The 15,834-nt window shown below is 41.5% G+C and overlaps 1 protein-coding gene across 7 annotated transcripts in view; it reads left to right on the top strand.

The window, feature by feature from the left end:
• LOC130172133 (neurocalcin-delta A) overlaps positions 1-15,834 on the top strand; it is a 71,131-nt gene that overhangs the window by 29,802 nt on the left and 25,495 nt on the right. For 3 of the 7 annotated variants that reach the window (XM_056380578.1, XM_056380577.1, XM_056380579.1), the window contains one exon: positions 1,695-1,773. The exons of 2 other annotated variants lie outside the window; for them this stretch is intronic. The gene's annotated coding sequence lies outside the window, so the exon portion shown is untranslated. Of the gene's footprint in view, positions 1-1,472; positions 1,774-2,695; positions 2,835-15,834 lie in introns of those variants that run through there. 2 more of the 7 variants (XM_056380576.1, XM_056380582.1) reach the window with 2 other exon arrangements.

The following is a 15,834-nucleotide window of genomic DNA, read 5'->3' as shown; positions in this document are numbered from 1 at the left end:
TATTTTTTAAGACCATAAAAGACATTGTTTAATATAAGCAAAGAAAACAGTAATTAACTATCAGTACACTCAATATCAGTATTTGCTGTTGCACTTAAAAAATTGCAACTGGACATCTTAGACATTTTCCAGAATTCAGTAGGTTTTTCTCCTTGTTCACAAATGTATTAGTTGCAGAAGTAGAAAGTAATGACAAGGTTTGGTCATATTATAAATATAAAAGACTCATTTTATCCGTTAAATTGTTGTATTTTTTGTTATGTACCATAGCAACCTCAAATCCACTTGAGTAGCTCTGTGCTACTGGATGAAGACAGAAGTTTCTGACATCTCTTGTGCCAAACACCTGAAAGAGTCAGGCAGTGACAGTGACAGTAATAAACCAGTTCAGTCTCTACTCTAATGAGACATGAGGTTCTAATCAAACCCATATCCCCACTGTTAATTGTCACCTTTGTTGATTTCATTGTTATCTCTGATTGGCCGTTTAATCAGAGCGTTATATTTGAAATCTGTTGAGGCCTGCTTCTTCAGCTCTTCTCACAGTGTGATATAAATGAAATAAAAATCTATTGAAGCTAGAGCGAGTGTATTCCCCTCTCCCCTGAAGTAATAAAGTTTCATTTCTTATTTATTTTTTCTCCATGCTCCTTTATACAGATATAGCTCTTTTGTTAGTCATGTGTTGAATTAATCACTGGAGGATTCTTGGGAACATCAGAGTGGCGACATTTCTAATAAGTCATGTTTTCATCTGTCCAGATACACATCGACCTCGCTGTCTTTAGAATCAAATCATGGCAAATACATAAAATGTTCTTTATAAATAATCTTAATCTAATCTGCTAAAAATAAAGAATGAAAAGCTTCAAAGATACAATAAAATCTGGCCTTTCTTGCCCCTCAAAAAGGTCTTGAATTATAATAAAAACAAACTGGTGTAAAGAGCAGAACATGCTTGTTTTGGTGCTAAGAGCCTGAGCACAAGTTCAAAAGTGCATTTTGTCTGGTGCACATTCTTTTTCTGATTACATGTATTTCTGAGAACTGTGAAAAACAACAACAACATAGGAAACTTGAACCACTTCGTATCAGTTTCTAACTCTCCCTTCACTCTGTTTGTCTTGTCCAGTTCAGTCTGTCTGTGCAGCTCTGAGTTTGGCTTTTTCCAGCTACTGTGTGTAAGAATCTGTGTGTGTGTGTGTGTGTGTGTGTGTGTGTGTGTGTGTGTGTGTGTGTGTGTGTGTGTGTGTGTGTGTGTGTGTGTGTGTGTGTGTGTGTGTCTGTGTGTGTGTGTGTGTGTGTGTGTGTCAGATGACCTATTGAAATCATTGCGGTGCAGTGTGCCTGTTACCAAGGCAACACAGGCTTCTCCGTCTCTCTCTCTTTCGCTCCCTCTCTGTCTATCTCTCTGTCTCCCCTCCTCTTTCATTTCCCCTCCACACCAGACTGAGGTCATGTGACCGCTCTGACGTCAAGCTGGGGAGGCAGGCAGGCAGAGGAGCGAGTTAGTTTGTGGGCTTTTAACAAACCTCCTGCTCAAACTAGTCTGTCAGTCAGCGTTGGCTCTGTCTCCGTCGTTCACTCTCACTCCTCTTCTTCGCCTCACCGCTCTTCTAGCTTCCTCTCTCTTGCTTTCATCTTTGTTTCTCTCCGGTGCACTCCTTTATTCTCGCCTGTTGCTTCTTCTGCAGCTGCTGCCACAAACTTAGTCTAGGGAGAAAGTGCTGGGTGATGGACTGCTGAACAGCTTGTACGTCGCTACAAAGTGAGGTAAGCTTCCTGTGTTTTCTCTTTGTATGAATGTTGTGTGCTTTAGAAGCCAGTGGTTGTTTCCAGAGGAGTGTGCAGCAAGTTAAAGCTGGATAGAGGACAGCCTTTAGCTCATGCATTTGAGTCACATACTTGTGCAGAAGGGAAGTTGTCTTTTAGGTGAATGAGGCTCTGTTAATGTCACGGAACTCCTTTTGTCACCCTTAGGTAAAAGCAGAGATGTAGTGTGATGTTTGAGTTTTGAAGGGAGAGCCCTGATCAGGGTGTGAAGAAGACTAGCTGCTTTCTCCCCCAGCAAACGCAGCCAGATCTGTTTTCAAACCCCCTGCAGGAAATGAGTGATGATAGGAGGGAGAGAGAGAGAGAGGGGTAGTGTGATCATTATGGGGGCAGAGCATGTTATGTGTCGAGTAGCTGGAAGTGATGGGCAGTTCCACATGGCTTTTCCTTCCAAAGCGTTGCTAATGTTAGAGGCAGTAGTGTGGGCTGGAGAGAGCCAGAGGCAGGGTGAGGGGCAGAGCAGCTGCCACCTGCCCCCCCTCGGAGGGGATGGGAAAGCCTCAGAGGTTTGTGCTGCTAAAATGTAACTTATAGTATCATGGTCAATTTTTTTTTTTTTCTAAAGAAATCCAATAATCTGATGAGATGAGGGCATTTTATCCAGAGTTTTTTTTTTTTAGGAATTTTCTTAACAAGTGTCCAGCTTGACAACCCCCCATCACCCTCCATAACCCCCCACTCCCTGCATGCCTCAAACAAAGGCATGCCAGCCCACATTTAGCCCAAACAGGGTAGAAAGAAAAGGAAACGTGGATAACAAGTGGTTTGGATCTCCCTTCAATATACTCCCCACTCTCTCATTCTCTCCACCTCCCTCCCTCTCTCCCTGCTTCTCATCTGCTGTGAGACTTTATCTCTTGCTTCGTGCCTCCGAGCTCCAACTTAACGAAGTGGAGACGAGCCAGGAGCATGTAACAGGTCTTTGTCATTTTAACTAAAGTGTCATAGTCGCAGATATCTACTGACTCCATCCGTCAATGCTGGTCGACGCTGTGTAGAAGGTTAGTGTAGTTGCTGTGCTGATTAGACTGGATTTACAGTTTGTTTTTTGGAGAAAGGTTGTTGTGCTTTACTTTCCAAAGTCCATTTGAATATAAGTATGTTTTTTAATCAATCAATAGCATTAAGTTATAAAAAGGAGTTGTTATATGTTAATGGTCTTGAACTAATCCTTTCTAAAAAGTCAATCCTCCTGCTTTTATGACCTTAATGTAAATGTTTCATCAGGATAATTCCTTCACAAAGCAACACAGAAGTGACCTCAGAAAGCTATATGAATTTTTTGTTCAAGCCACAGTTTAAAGCCTCCAGTGTGTATTGTTTGTGTTGAGCATTTCCAAATGTCCTGTGAGCCTGACGGTGCATCATCCAGAAGTGTTTTCCTGTTGTGAAATGAGCTGCGTTAATACGACAAGAGGCCATTTTGAGTCAAGAGACAGAGACTAAAGTCATGTCCTACTTTTGTTTTCATGTCCATATCCTAAAATAATACTGTGTGTTTGTGCGCACACAATATTTTATCTAATTTTTTGTGTGTTTTCATGTTATGTGTGTGTTTTAAGTTGGGCATGTTGGCAGCAATTACTCTGACACCACACACGCCTCTAGCACACAGCCAGTAGCTTTATCTGACATCCTGCAGCAATGGATTGTCTCAGAGCACGTGTGTGTGTGTGTGTGTGTGTGTGTGTTGTGTGTGTGTGTGTGTGTGTGTGTGTGTGTGTGTGTGTGTGTGTGTGTTTGTGCGCACACTCTTGATTGTTTTCCAGACAACATTGTGCAAGAGGTGAACAAATATAATATTATCCTAAATTTTGTATAACTCTAGTATTGAAACAGCTGGAGTGAATGAATAAAGTGAATCAGGTGGCAGCTTTAGATGGTCACATGTGGTATTTTAGCTTTTGTCCCGTATTGACACGATGACACATTGATTTTTTTATTTTCAAAATGTCAAAAAGGGATATATGAATATACTATATTCTGAAGAAATATGTATGCGATGTCAAACCTGTGTGTGAAGCCATGTTTACGCTCGACGTTCAAGAGCTAACCAGGGAGAAAATCCTGGATCTAAACATTGCACAGGTTACTAGGATCCTTCGTGTAAATTATGGGATACTTCAAACTGACTCTGTCATTTCATGCTAACAGCTCGACACACTCACACACATTATAACATAGGTAATGGGAGGATAGAGCAGGGTGAGATGGTTACCATGGTATTCTCTCATTTTGTTCTCCAGCTTTCATTTACACAGAACACGCACCGGGTCAGGTCGGGCTTTTCTCCAGCTTCATCTCTGGGGGGTGGCTTTATCTCTGGGTCAGATGGCAAAACTGCTTCACTGATATTGTGTCTATTTGTCAACATCCAGATGATAAATAAGTGCTCCTTTATTACTTTTACACCATCTACCTGGGTTGGATAGGATCATAGTGCAGGGTTGAGCTCATTTATGTCCTCATCACAATTAGACAACATTACAGCAGCAGACTCATCTTCCCTGCTTGAACTAACAGCTGTTTGGAGTTACGGTTTTTAATTCATGCAAACATAACACTTCCTGTCACTGGCTCAGAATTGAAGCTTTCCACTGACCAACCACTGTAAGTCTAGAAATGTGAAGCAGCTACAGCTTCCTGTAGCCGTAGTTAACAACTGCTTTCATCTTTCTGCATAACTAATGAGTTTACATGGAGTTTGAGCAAATATCAAAACCTCACCAAATAAGCACCACAGACGGCAGCAGGTGTTTTAACCATAAGGAACTTTGGCACACATTATAAGATAAAGACAAAGCCACTGGTATTTTGCCCAGTATCAGTGATCGTTAAATGTGTGGGGTTGTTAAAATGACATGGTTAAACATGGTAGTTAACTGCTTTCAGTGGTGTAATTGTTAAGACACATAACTGCAACATGACATGTTTGATTTCTTGCTGTGTATCTATGTTACATGTCATTCTCTTGTTCTCTCGCCTTATTTCCTGTCTATATACTTAGCGTCACTATCAGATAAAGGTAAAATGCGTAAAACCTACATTTTTAAAAATGGTGGTTAACTGCCTGACACCTTGGGGTTCATTGACGTATTATTGTATGAGCCCAACATCAGTTTGTCAGAATCCTGAAACCATCACCAAACGACAGATAATGATCCACTTTTAGGAACTAAAGTTTACCAAATACACACAATGTATTTTTAGATATAGAAGAAGCATTTTCTGCTTTGCTACCCAACCAGTAATTTCAGGTGAATTCAAAATACTAAATAGCAGATGGTGCTATATCACAGAATTACACAGTCCTTCACCGTCGTTGAAGGTGACAGTGTCTTTTATCTCCTCTTGGTACAGTTAATGCCATCACACCTCTGCACACAGATCATCCGTTTGTCATTGTGTGTGTGTGTGCGAGTGTGTGTGTGTGTGTGCGTGAGCGAGTGTGCAGTTTGTGTATTTGTGGTTGCAGGTGGGTGAAAGTAGAGTAGCAGTAACTTCACTGAGTGTGTGTCTGTTCTATACATACATATGCAAAAGTTCTGCATGTCCAAGTGAGCGTAAATGTTACTGCTACAAGTGTGTGTGCAAGTGCGAGTTTGTGTGTGTGCGGGCGCTTGTGTGCGCATATATGTGTGTGTATGTGTGTGTGAGTGTGTGTGTATGTGTGTGTGAATGTGTGTGTGTGTGTGTGCGTGTGTGGGTAGTGTGTGTGCGGAGCAAATCCAGAGCTGTGTTGTGTTTCAATTGATTTAAGGAAGTTATATCATGGAAAAAGGTGACTTGTCTCCCTCCTGGTTTTCTCCTGCAGCGGCCCACACACACACACACACACACACACACACACAAACACACACACACACACTATGATGTGTTTATGCCTATATCTGTTTAAAAACCTGGTGAAAACACTTTAATTCTGCTACAAACAAGCTCGGCTGAACCATATGAACTAGGGTTCTATAACATCCCATTTCTTACTTAAGGGAGTCATGTAACATTGGTGGAAACTAACTTTAGGGCAGTTTATGTAACTGCTGATTTATGACCAGAGCCAGAGAGGGAGACAGAAACGGAGAGAAATGGAAGGAGTTTAAGTGAGGAATACACTCGGAGATAAGAGAAGAGACAGACACTGGAGGAGGCAGCTACAGTTCTTTCCTGTCTAGATTCCTCTCACTCTTTTATCAGGTGGTAAATAATGGCTGCTCTGAGTGATGCAGCGTTTTGAAAACCAGGAAACTGACTCGAGGAGTACACAGCTCAGTCTAAGTATTCTGGTAAACAGACGTCCAACAGACCATTTGAAAGCACCAAACTGCTGACATTACATCTACACTGTTAATTGTTTGTTAGTGGTAAGTGAATATAAACTGTAGAAAACACTTTGAGCTGTATCTTACACTCACCGCAAAGGAAAACACAAGTGTCTTTGCCAGTTTCAGACCGACACAGTCGTCTTTTTCTCATCCAACGCCCAAATTGTTTGAATAACAAATACATTTTCGCCCATCTGAACACCCATAGGCATGTCGGTCTTGAAAATGTGGTCAGGCACATCGTCGTCCAGAGGCAGCGGAGAGTGAATGTGTGATTGATCAAAACAGTAATATGTGCCTATATAGGCGTGTGCAGAACACGCATTCACTTCGCACGCACAAGCAGAGTGTGGTGAAAATGTGCTTCAGATGTTTGGATGTAAGTCAGGTAGAACACTACAATACAGCCCCAGAAGGTCGCAGCATTGTTTGTGACACATTGTGTGTTGCATAACATTACCAGGCAACATGGATGTCTCTTACATGTGAATGAGGCTCTGCAGGGAAGTATTCACTTGCGCCATGCACTTCAGACTGTTAAAATAGAGCCTCTGATGTGCATATGTGCGTGATGGTCCCCAGCAGTTTGCTTCATTGTAAAATTTTCCACTCATCCTACAGTCATAGGCACACATGGCAGAACTCAAGATACAGAGAGAGATACAGAGATAAATGCACCTGCTCATCAACATGTTGTTCTACAGCACCACTAGTGGTCTAAACCTCCACAGTGACAGTAAAGCTTGCTGTTGTGCTTGCTCGCAAGCAAAGCTAAAGTGGAGTAGGTTTTAAAATGTGGGGCCTCTCATATAAACACCCACTCAACAAGAGCTCCCTTTATGTCACTTCCTCTGGTTTCAACCAGGAAACAAAAACTTCTCTGAGTGAATTGGATGTCACAAGTAGGTCATAGGTACTTCACATTGGGTTTGAGAACTCTGGGAGATCTCCTGCGCAGTGTTGCATTAAGTGAGCGTCAAAGCTTTAGGCTTGTTGTATACTTGTTTTTTACCAGAGTGTTTGCAGAGACAAGCGGCTGTGAAGCCTGCACCTGGATGATTAACAATGGCAAAGGCACTCAAATCTCAAAATTAGTTTGTACAGTGTAAATTCCTACCTGTGGAAATGTCAGCCAGAGTGTTCACTTCACTTCAGTGGCTTTACACCTTTCACTACTCTGTCTGCACTCACCATACAGGTCAGAACAAGAGGGACGGGGCAGTCGGGGCAGTTAAGGTACAATTCCACTTCTCTGTTGAGTTGTTGTGATGGTTGAAGATTAGAGTTCACTCTGGGTCAAGTGTGCTTACCCATTGACTGTCATAGCACCACCACAGTAGATGAATGTGTCATGCATTCATTTGACATTTCACACCCATTAAGGATGAGATTTGTTTCAGTTTTTGTAGGACTTGTTCTAACTTGTTTTCATAAACTTGTAAGGAAGCTTTGCATCTTATAGTTGTGATTATACTTGAATATGTGGCTTAAGAAGAATACATTTTTTACAGCGCCTGTCTGCCTGAACAGTGATCTCCAGCCTGTGAGTAGCTGTGGCCTGGGACTCATCAGTGATTGTAAGGAGAAGAAAAAATACATTTAGAAATATGACATCAGCCACACTTCTGGAAATATTTAATGAGTTCACTGGACGTTTGACAAACAGCAGCGCTCTGTAGTGTTAGTCTTCAGCCTGGATCTTGGAGGAGGAGTTTTTTGGACTTGGGTTTATAGGGATGATGTCTAGAAAAGCTATAAGGATTGGGAAATGTGTGTCAACAATTTATGTTGGGCTGTAGAGATGAGTTTATGATAAAAAATAAAACAAGTTTGCCTCAGAGTAGCACTCACTATCCAAGTTGAGCGAGTGCTTGCAGACAGACACAGTGTGAGTTTGGAGGGACAGCTGGTCAGCCATGCTCTTTGTCATTGTCCCATGGGCTTCTATATGAAGAGGTCAGAGGTCACTCAACTGAAATCCAGCCCCAATGGGCTGCAGAATGCTCTCAAAGATTGCCTGCAGTTAAAAGGTCCCACGCAGAGACACACTCGCTGACATAGATCATTTTTAAAGGAAAGTCTTGGCCTATAGGGTGCCATGCATTGGTTTAGGGGAACTATGGGAAACAGATGTTCTATTTTTAGTCACTGAGGAATTCACACACACACTGTCGCGTCATGCTGGGCACCAGAGGAAAAGAAAGTTTCTTTTTCTGTGAGCTGTCGCTTTCCAGAGTGTATTTGGTGGTAGTACTTGACACAAAGAAAAGGAAACTTCCCTGCTGCTATTACTTAGCGTGTTTCACCACACTGCCAATTACAAATCAGAGTTCACCCTTTATGAATCAAAAGTCGTAAATTCAATGCTCATTGAGACCTGATCCATGATCACTGTCCAGACTTAATGAAGGAAGATTTGGTGCTGGGTCACTGAACTCGTAGAATAGGGCTTTAATAATTCAATAATTCACTCCTCCTAAATTAATAAAACGCTAATTTGATATTTTTATTTTTGGAACAGCTACTAGAAAATGAATAGTACACACTGGCATTAGATAAAATGTGGGCTCAGTAAAAAAGACGACATAGTGAATGATAAAATGTGTTTCGTAAGTTTAAAGAATGCCCAAATATGCCCAATTACTGTTAACATTATTCTGAACCTAGCTGCTTTTGAATTGAACTGAATTACCAACTGTACAAAATGTGAATAATTTCCCAAAGGGAGTGTTGCACACGTTAATGTGGCAGTTTGGAGGTGATGGATCTCTAGTACACAGCTACTAAGAATTCCTCCGAGATTGCAGAGATGCTTGGCAGTTAGGATGCATGCCTTACTGGAGTACGTGAGGCGAAGGGAGATGAGTACCATTACTGAATTGTCACCTACAAATAACTTGAATGCAATATGTGCTTGGAAATTGCTTTCTGAAGCTGTGCACTTATTGTGAGCAGTGAAGAAGTTATCATGGAGGGGGAATATGAAGAAGAGTAGTGTCTTTTTGTTGTTGTGGTAGCTGTTCACAATACAGATAAAGATGCTGTAAGATCTGATTCGTCTTTCACTGATGTTGGTTATGACTCTCTTTTGCACAAATGACAAATGCTGTGTTAGGACATACTCTATGATTAGTTATCAATACAGTTACTGAGACTTCCTCTTTGGTATTCTGTCATTCTACAATACATATTAACTCTTTATGTGCAAGAAATCCGCTTCACTGATGATAGCATTGGAAGAAGATGTCCAACCCAGTCTTGGCCCATTCTCTCCCTAACCTCATGACTTTGTGCATATGTATGTGAATGTATGTGTGCATGTAAATCCAAGTACTTCACATTATTTACAAATTGTGGAGCAAAACCGTATTGTATCAAATCATATCACCCAATCCCAGGTCATATATACAGGAAACAGCTAAGAGCAAGTTTTGTGATAGGAAAGACCAAGTTTCAATTCTCTAGATTTACTATGATATAATAGACACAACCAATTACAAGACACGTATCTACCCACCAAGCTACTACTAAGAACACCGTACTGGATAGAGCCTCCCTTTACTCTCTAAACAGCAGATTTACCAACTGCACGTTCATGCTGTGAATTTCCTGTTTACCACATCCCAAAGGTTTTCTACTGGATTCACGAAAACCAGTTTGAGGCGACTTTTCGGTCTGGTGCATCATCATGCTGGAAGTAGCCATTAGAGGATGGTAAACTGTGCCCATGAAGGGATGAACATGGTCAGCAACAATACTGCTGTTGCAATAAAACCATGATTGATTGGTATTAAGGAGCCCAAAGTGAGTGAAGAAAACATTCCCCCCACCATTACACCACCAGCAGCAGCCTGGACTGTTGACTCACCATAAAACCAAAACTGTGGGTTCATCCCTGAGTGAGCATTTTCACTTACACTTATCATTTGATCCACTGTTAATATGAAAAATCTTGGTCAAAGCAGCTTTTCAGGATCGTGATTTTCTGATATGTTTTCGGTGAAGGTTAGCATCAAGCATGTTGGCTGAATATCATTAGTATTGTAGCAGTTTCTTCATTGTCGGAAACGTTCAGCATCCACGAACACTGACGACAGTTGTGGTTATTGATTGGAAACACAGTGACCTCGTACAGCAGCCCTGGCTGTTTCCCAGTCGCACTGTTGAATAATGGCTGAGTGTGTCATTAGTTCTGTTTGATCATCTGGTGGTAACCTTGTACCTTTTTGATGGTTACTCCACTTCAATCTCCTACTGAAGGACAGTGGGAGAGTTGTGTGGGTGTTGTGGGCTAACAATGGCACTCTATGAAGATTCTGTGAGTAGAGTATTCCCATCCCCAGTACATCAGTGTGAAAGTATTTACGGTGCCAAATTACAGTACCAAGTCTTTGTGATGATGTTTCGTTTCCAACACTGTTACCAGTGTTTTGACACCTACACCCCAAACACACTGTCATCTGCACCGAAATAAACAATAGCCAAAACTTCCTGTTCTAAATCAATGGAGTCACATCTGTATCACTCCATATTTCTAGTCTCTGAGTGTTTTTTAACTTTGAAAGACAAAACAAGTGTTACAACTCAGAGAAACGAAGTTGCCTGGATAATCAGAAAATGAGTTTACATGAACTGTATTAACCTGGTTGCTGTAAACTTGTGTATAGATGTTGCAGATTTGTCTCCTGACTGAATTTGGAAGGTACTGTCTCAGACCCAAAGTCCTGGCTAATTTCTTTTTTTCTTTTTCTTTGTTTGTTTGTTTGTTTTTTTGGCATTGTGTCTCAGAGCAGCCTGACAGTGCAGTGAGAGGACAAAATGCAGCGCAAAAATGTCAAATAGTCCAATGTTCATCGTGGAGACCGACTTATTTAGACTTCTAGAGGCTACTTGGTGTTAGTTTCAGTTTCAGTCGGACTTTGGATGGAATTATGTTAAATACGAACATGCATTGCTCTGTATAATGATCTTTCCTGTCATCCAGCCACTCTGCTGTTACTTTCCCTGCCTGCATCCACATGTAGTAAATCTGGAGAATTGAAAGCCAATTAAAAACCTGGTTATCTTTATATGAAAATAAAGAATAGGGAATAAGGAGTAAGGTTCCTCTAATTCCCCACCCTGATACAGGAACTAGGTTTCTTGTTTACGTGACATTTAAGAAATCGGCTTACTAGAAAAGGACGACTGTAACCTGGTTGTTAAGTGCTTACTGTTGTGCATTTTGTGTCTACTTACCAATTTCGCTGTGTGTGCTAACTACTCATGTCTTCCTCTCTGAAACAAGGATGTGTCATGGCTACTCCCACTGCTCATCACTGTTCAGACAAGTTTAACAAAAAAGCTGCACACAAGTTTGAAGACTTGGCTATAAATCAAATCACTGTCGTATGAAATTAAGTGCTGAAAATCCTAAAACTAATTACGTTCACATTAAACAGTTGCAAATTCTTGCATTGCACGGCACATAAGAAACAACTTTATATTCTTAGTAATCTTTACGCTGTTCAATATATCCCAGTTCCCTAGGTTCATCCTGACCCCTGTCCTCCACGCTGATGTAACTTCCGTTCTGTTTGTTATTTTCCGTGATGTTATATCCTGTTTCTATATTTTTCTTTGACCACAGGAAGCAGAGCGAGCGTTGTTGCGTCCCCAGGGGCGTTCTTCAGTCAGAACCATCTCCAGGCTCAGACTTTGCCTGAGTCACGTTTTCTCTGTCCCTTTCTTTCTTTTCCTCCCTCTCTCTTTCCACTCTTTCTCTCATAATGCATAAAATGGTAGAAATGATAGACCTTGCATCTTTTATCAGTTATAGTTCAGCTTCGGCACATTTTACAGTCGCCCGACGTCAACTTTCATGATGCCAATGGCACCTTGTATCCAGCAGGTGTGAGGCGGGTCTTTTTTTATCATCAGTCATCAGTTTTATGGAAAACCCAGTTGGATGAATAAAGCAACACAGGCAGCAGTTGGTGTATTGAGATTTAAATTGATGGAGAACTTTTAAATTGCTTCATCGGTTCTCTTTATGTGCTTCCCCACAGCTGACAGCTGGGGCGTTATGTTTTCAGGTTGTCCATCCCATTCTTGTGAACGCAACATCTCAGGAACGCCTTCAGGGAATCCATACAAATTTGGAAGAAATTTTCACTTGGACCCAAGGATAAACTGATTTAGAATAGAAGATAGAAGGTCAAAAGTCAAGGTCGGTGCGATCCTACAAAACATGTTTTTGCCCTTGTACAAGTGATATTTGAGGAATGCCTTGATCGGTCTCTTCCTGACGAATGCTTCAGTGTTCAGTTGAGTTTTTTATTGGTTTGACTTGTAGGAGTCACTGTCTCTCCCTGGATGACAACCAGGAGCGAGCGCCTCCTGTTTCTCTGGTAGTCCACCACAAGCTCATTGGTTTTGCTGATATTGAGTTTCAGGTGACTGCTGTAGCAGCATGTGACGAAGCTCTCCGTCAGTCTTCTGTGCTCCACTGTAATAACAGTCTCTAAAGTGAAGACAACATATTTCTCATAAAACATTACTCCCTAGATTCATAGATGTCAATATTGTGATATAATTATATGATATATAATATAAGTTTCATTTTGCCAAATAATTCCTTTAAAGTCTGCACCACATATATTATATGAGTCCGGACAAACAGACATGTCAAGTGTAAGTGGCGTGGTTGGCAGAGGGATACAACCACGAGGCGGGAATTCTGGTTCCGCCTGGAGTGTGAGATTGACATGTAATTCAGATTTGGTCAATTTCTAGATGGCAGTCAGTATTAATAAATTACAACAATGTAACTGAGCACATATAAGGTCAATTGACCCTGTTCCCTTAAACCCCTACACTGAACAGTAAATTATCCCCCTTAGCATGTGTAACTAGGCACCACAGGTTTATAAAAGGCTTGGATGATGATTTCTTATTTTTCAAAATACAAGACCGAAAACATAACGAGTGGATCACACATTGTGTGCTGTAATGTAATCTTTTTATTGCAGCTGTTGATGCTAGCAGACTAAATCACATAATAATTCATATAATAAGAGACAGTAGGATATCTCTCCAGCTTTGGGACCCAGGAGTTAATCATTCAACCAATTAACCAGGTCCAGTGATCCAGTGGCTGGCAGACAGAGAACTCCCACCACCATGGCACCAAACCCCAGACAGGGAGCCAAACAAATTATACATGACCTCCATGTGCAAGGCAGGGGTCATTTTCTCTTGGACAAAGACAAAGAGAAGAAGAAGAAGAATAAGAGAGTCCACGCAGACACACAAACAGATTCTCACAACAGTCCACCAAAATAGTTGTCAAGTTTGACTCATCTGAGAAGTTGCTCTAATCCACTTTTATCCCACATCTTGACACATGTATATATCTAATGCGGGCAAGCATACCAGTGTAAACACTGTTTTATAATCCTTATTTAATACCTGAATAATAGCTACAGCTACAATTACAGTGGCCACAGACATCTACACTGTGGCTTCATGGATGATATTACATAACCCTGCAAGTTGATTTTGAAATTGACTTGAAGAAACATGTCATCTTGTGCGTCTCACTAGTTCACTCTTTTTCTCCTGAATCAATAGGCACAATGTGTGGTTGCCATGTCCTCCCCCTCCTCCTCCTCCTATCAGGTCTGTTACCATAGCAACTTAATGAAGGCTAAGGAGGCCATTTAAAAGTATAAGGGCTGAAAATAACAACATTAGGCTGCATCAAGCTAACCAGGTAGCAACCCTAACCTATCTGACAAGACTTCAGACACTGTTTGTCTCCTGTCTCGGGTTTGGTGTTGATTTGAAAGAGCTTGCACAAGTATGGTCGGCTTTATTACAAAAGAAAAGGGAAACGTTGGCTTTAGTCCAAGTAGTACAAACTCATCTGCCCCCCTCTTGGGTCACCCTCTATCCAGCTACTCCCTGGCTGTCTGCCAGTGCCTGTCTCTGTGTTTTCCTACCTCACCTCCCAGAGCCATTGCTTTGTCAGGAAGTTTGAGGGGAGAGGTTTCTCCTACACACTACACACTGGTTATATGTTAAAAGCATCTTTAGTCAGATGCTTTTGAGTTTCACACTCTTCCATGGAAAAAAGCTCAGAACAAGAACATTGGTGGATAATTGGCCTACGTAAACAAACAGTGTGGCTTGAGTGATCAATTATTATGAAATGGCTTGAACTGTCTTTGGGGTTTCCTGCTGGAACAGGAAAACGGAGAACAGAGGTATGTCTGTTAAAGCCCAGTGGGATGTAGGCAGACACAGTCATCATCCATTCACCAGCATTTTCTTTCTTACTTTAATCTCTGATCTGTGTGTGTGTGTGTGTGTGTGTGTGTGTGTGTGTGTGTGTGTGTGTGTGTGTGTGTGTGTGTGCATGTGTGCGTGCGTGCGTGCATGTGTGCGTGCGTGCATGTGTGCGTGCGTGCACGTGTGTCACCTCCCTCTCCCACTCCTGGTATTCCTGCTTCCCATTGTTCTGGAGGCTTGAGCTGCTGCCTTTCATTAAGAAAAATGAACTGTACACATGTTTCTCAAACACAGACCCCCCCCCCCCCCCCCCCTCCCTGGGAAACATTCTCTATCTGTCACTTTTGCTGTCTTTTCTTTTATCATTTATTCTCCACAAACCAAAACTATTTCTTCATGGTTGCACATCAGTCTGTTAGTGTGGTCAGCACTCATATTACTCATGGATTTCCTCACAAACCACTTTGGTTTTCCATTGTATATTTAGCATTTCTGCTTGGATTTCCATTAAGAACTATTTGCAGTGAGTGACAAGATGAACCAAATCAAGTAAAGGTTAATTACTTTTTAATTAGCACCATATGCATGCATATATCAGCCCTCAGCATCATGATGCTAAGGTACAGCTAAACAAAACAAAAGCACACCACATGATGAATTAGTACCCCGAAGAGCGCTTTAGGAAGAGGAACGGAGATTTCCAATTCAAAGTGTTCTGCTACACTCAATTAGAAACCTTTTAAAACAGGTTGCTGCATAGTAAATACAAATTAGTTTACCGTTGATTTGCTACTTTAATAAGCAAAATCACGTGGCACACCAGTGAGCCATTTTAACACTAATTTAACTAATTACATACAGTGTGTGTGCGTCTGTCTGGTAGTGTGTGCAACAGCACGCTCTGCCACAGTGTGAGCTGACCAGACCACAGCTAGAATCAACAAGGCTTTGTTAAGGGCTCTTTGAATCCAGCCAAGATGGAGCTATTTCCTCTAAGCTGTGTTAGCACAGTGAGATACATGGGGTTAAGTCATTGATCCTGATGTACAGCCATCACAAAGAGTCCACTTCTACATTTGCTGCCCTGCTTTTCTGCACTGTTATTCCAGAGAGAGAGGGATTGAACTGTTTGACACATCCTACAGGGTAGGGTAGGGTATTACTGCCAGTGAACCAGTGGGTAGTTTGAGAGGCGGATCCTGCAGAGGATCGACTTGTCCACTCATGAAGTCAGAAATTTCAAGTTTATTACCTTGAAGTTGCCCCTAGATGGTCATGATGGAAACTAGCTCATACTGTATCAGGTTAATAGATGTGACCTGTAAGACGTCCTCACTTTTTAATGCAGGCATTACATCCACAAGTGAAGAGATAGAGTTGTGTGTAAACAGGGTCCTTTATTATTATA

This window comes from Seriola aureovittata, chromosome 7, assembly GCF_021018895.1.
Source record: "Seriola aureovittata isolate HTS-2021-v1 ecotype China chromosome 7, ASM2101889v1, whole genome shotgun sequence".
In the NCBI taxonomy this organism is placed as follows: domain Eukaryota; kingdom Metazoa; phylum Chordata; class Actinopteri; order Carangiformes; family Carangidae; genus Seriola; species Seriola aureovittata.
The sequence above is the reverse complement of the archived record's forward strand: the minus strand, read 5'-3'. Positions and strand labels throughout refer to the sequence as shown.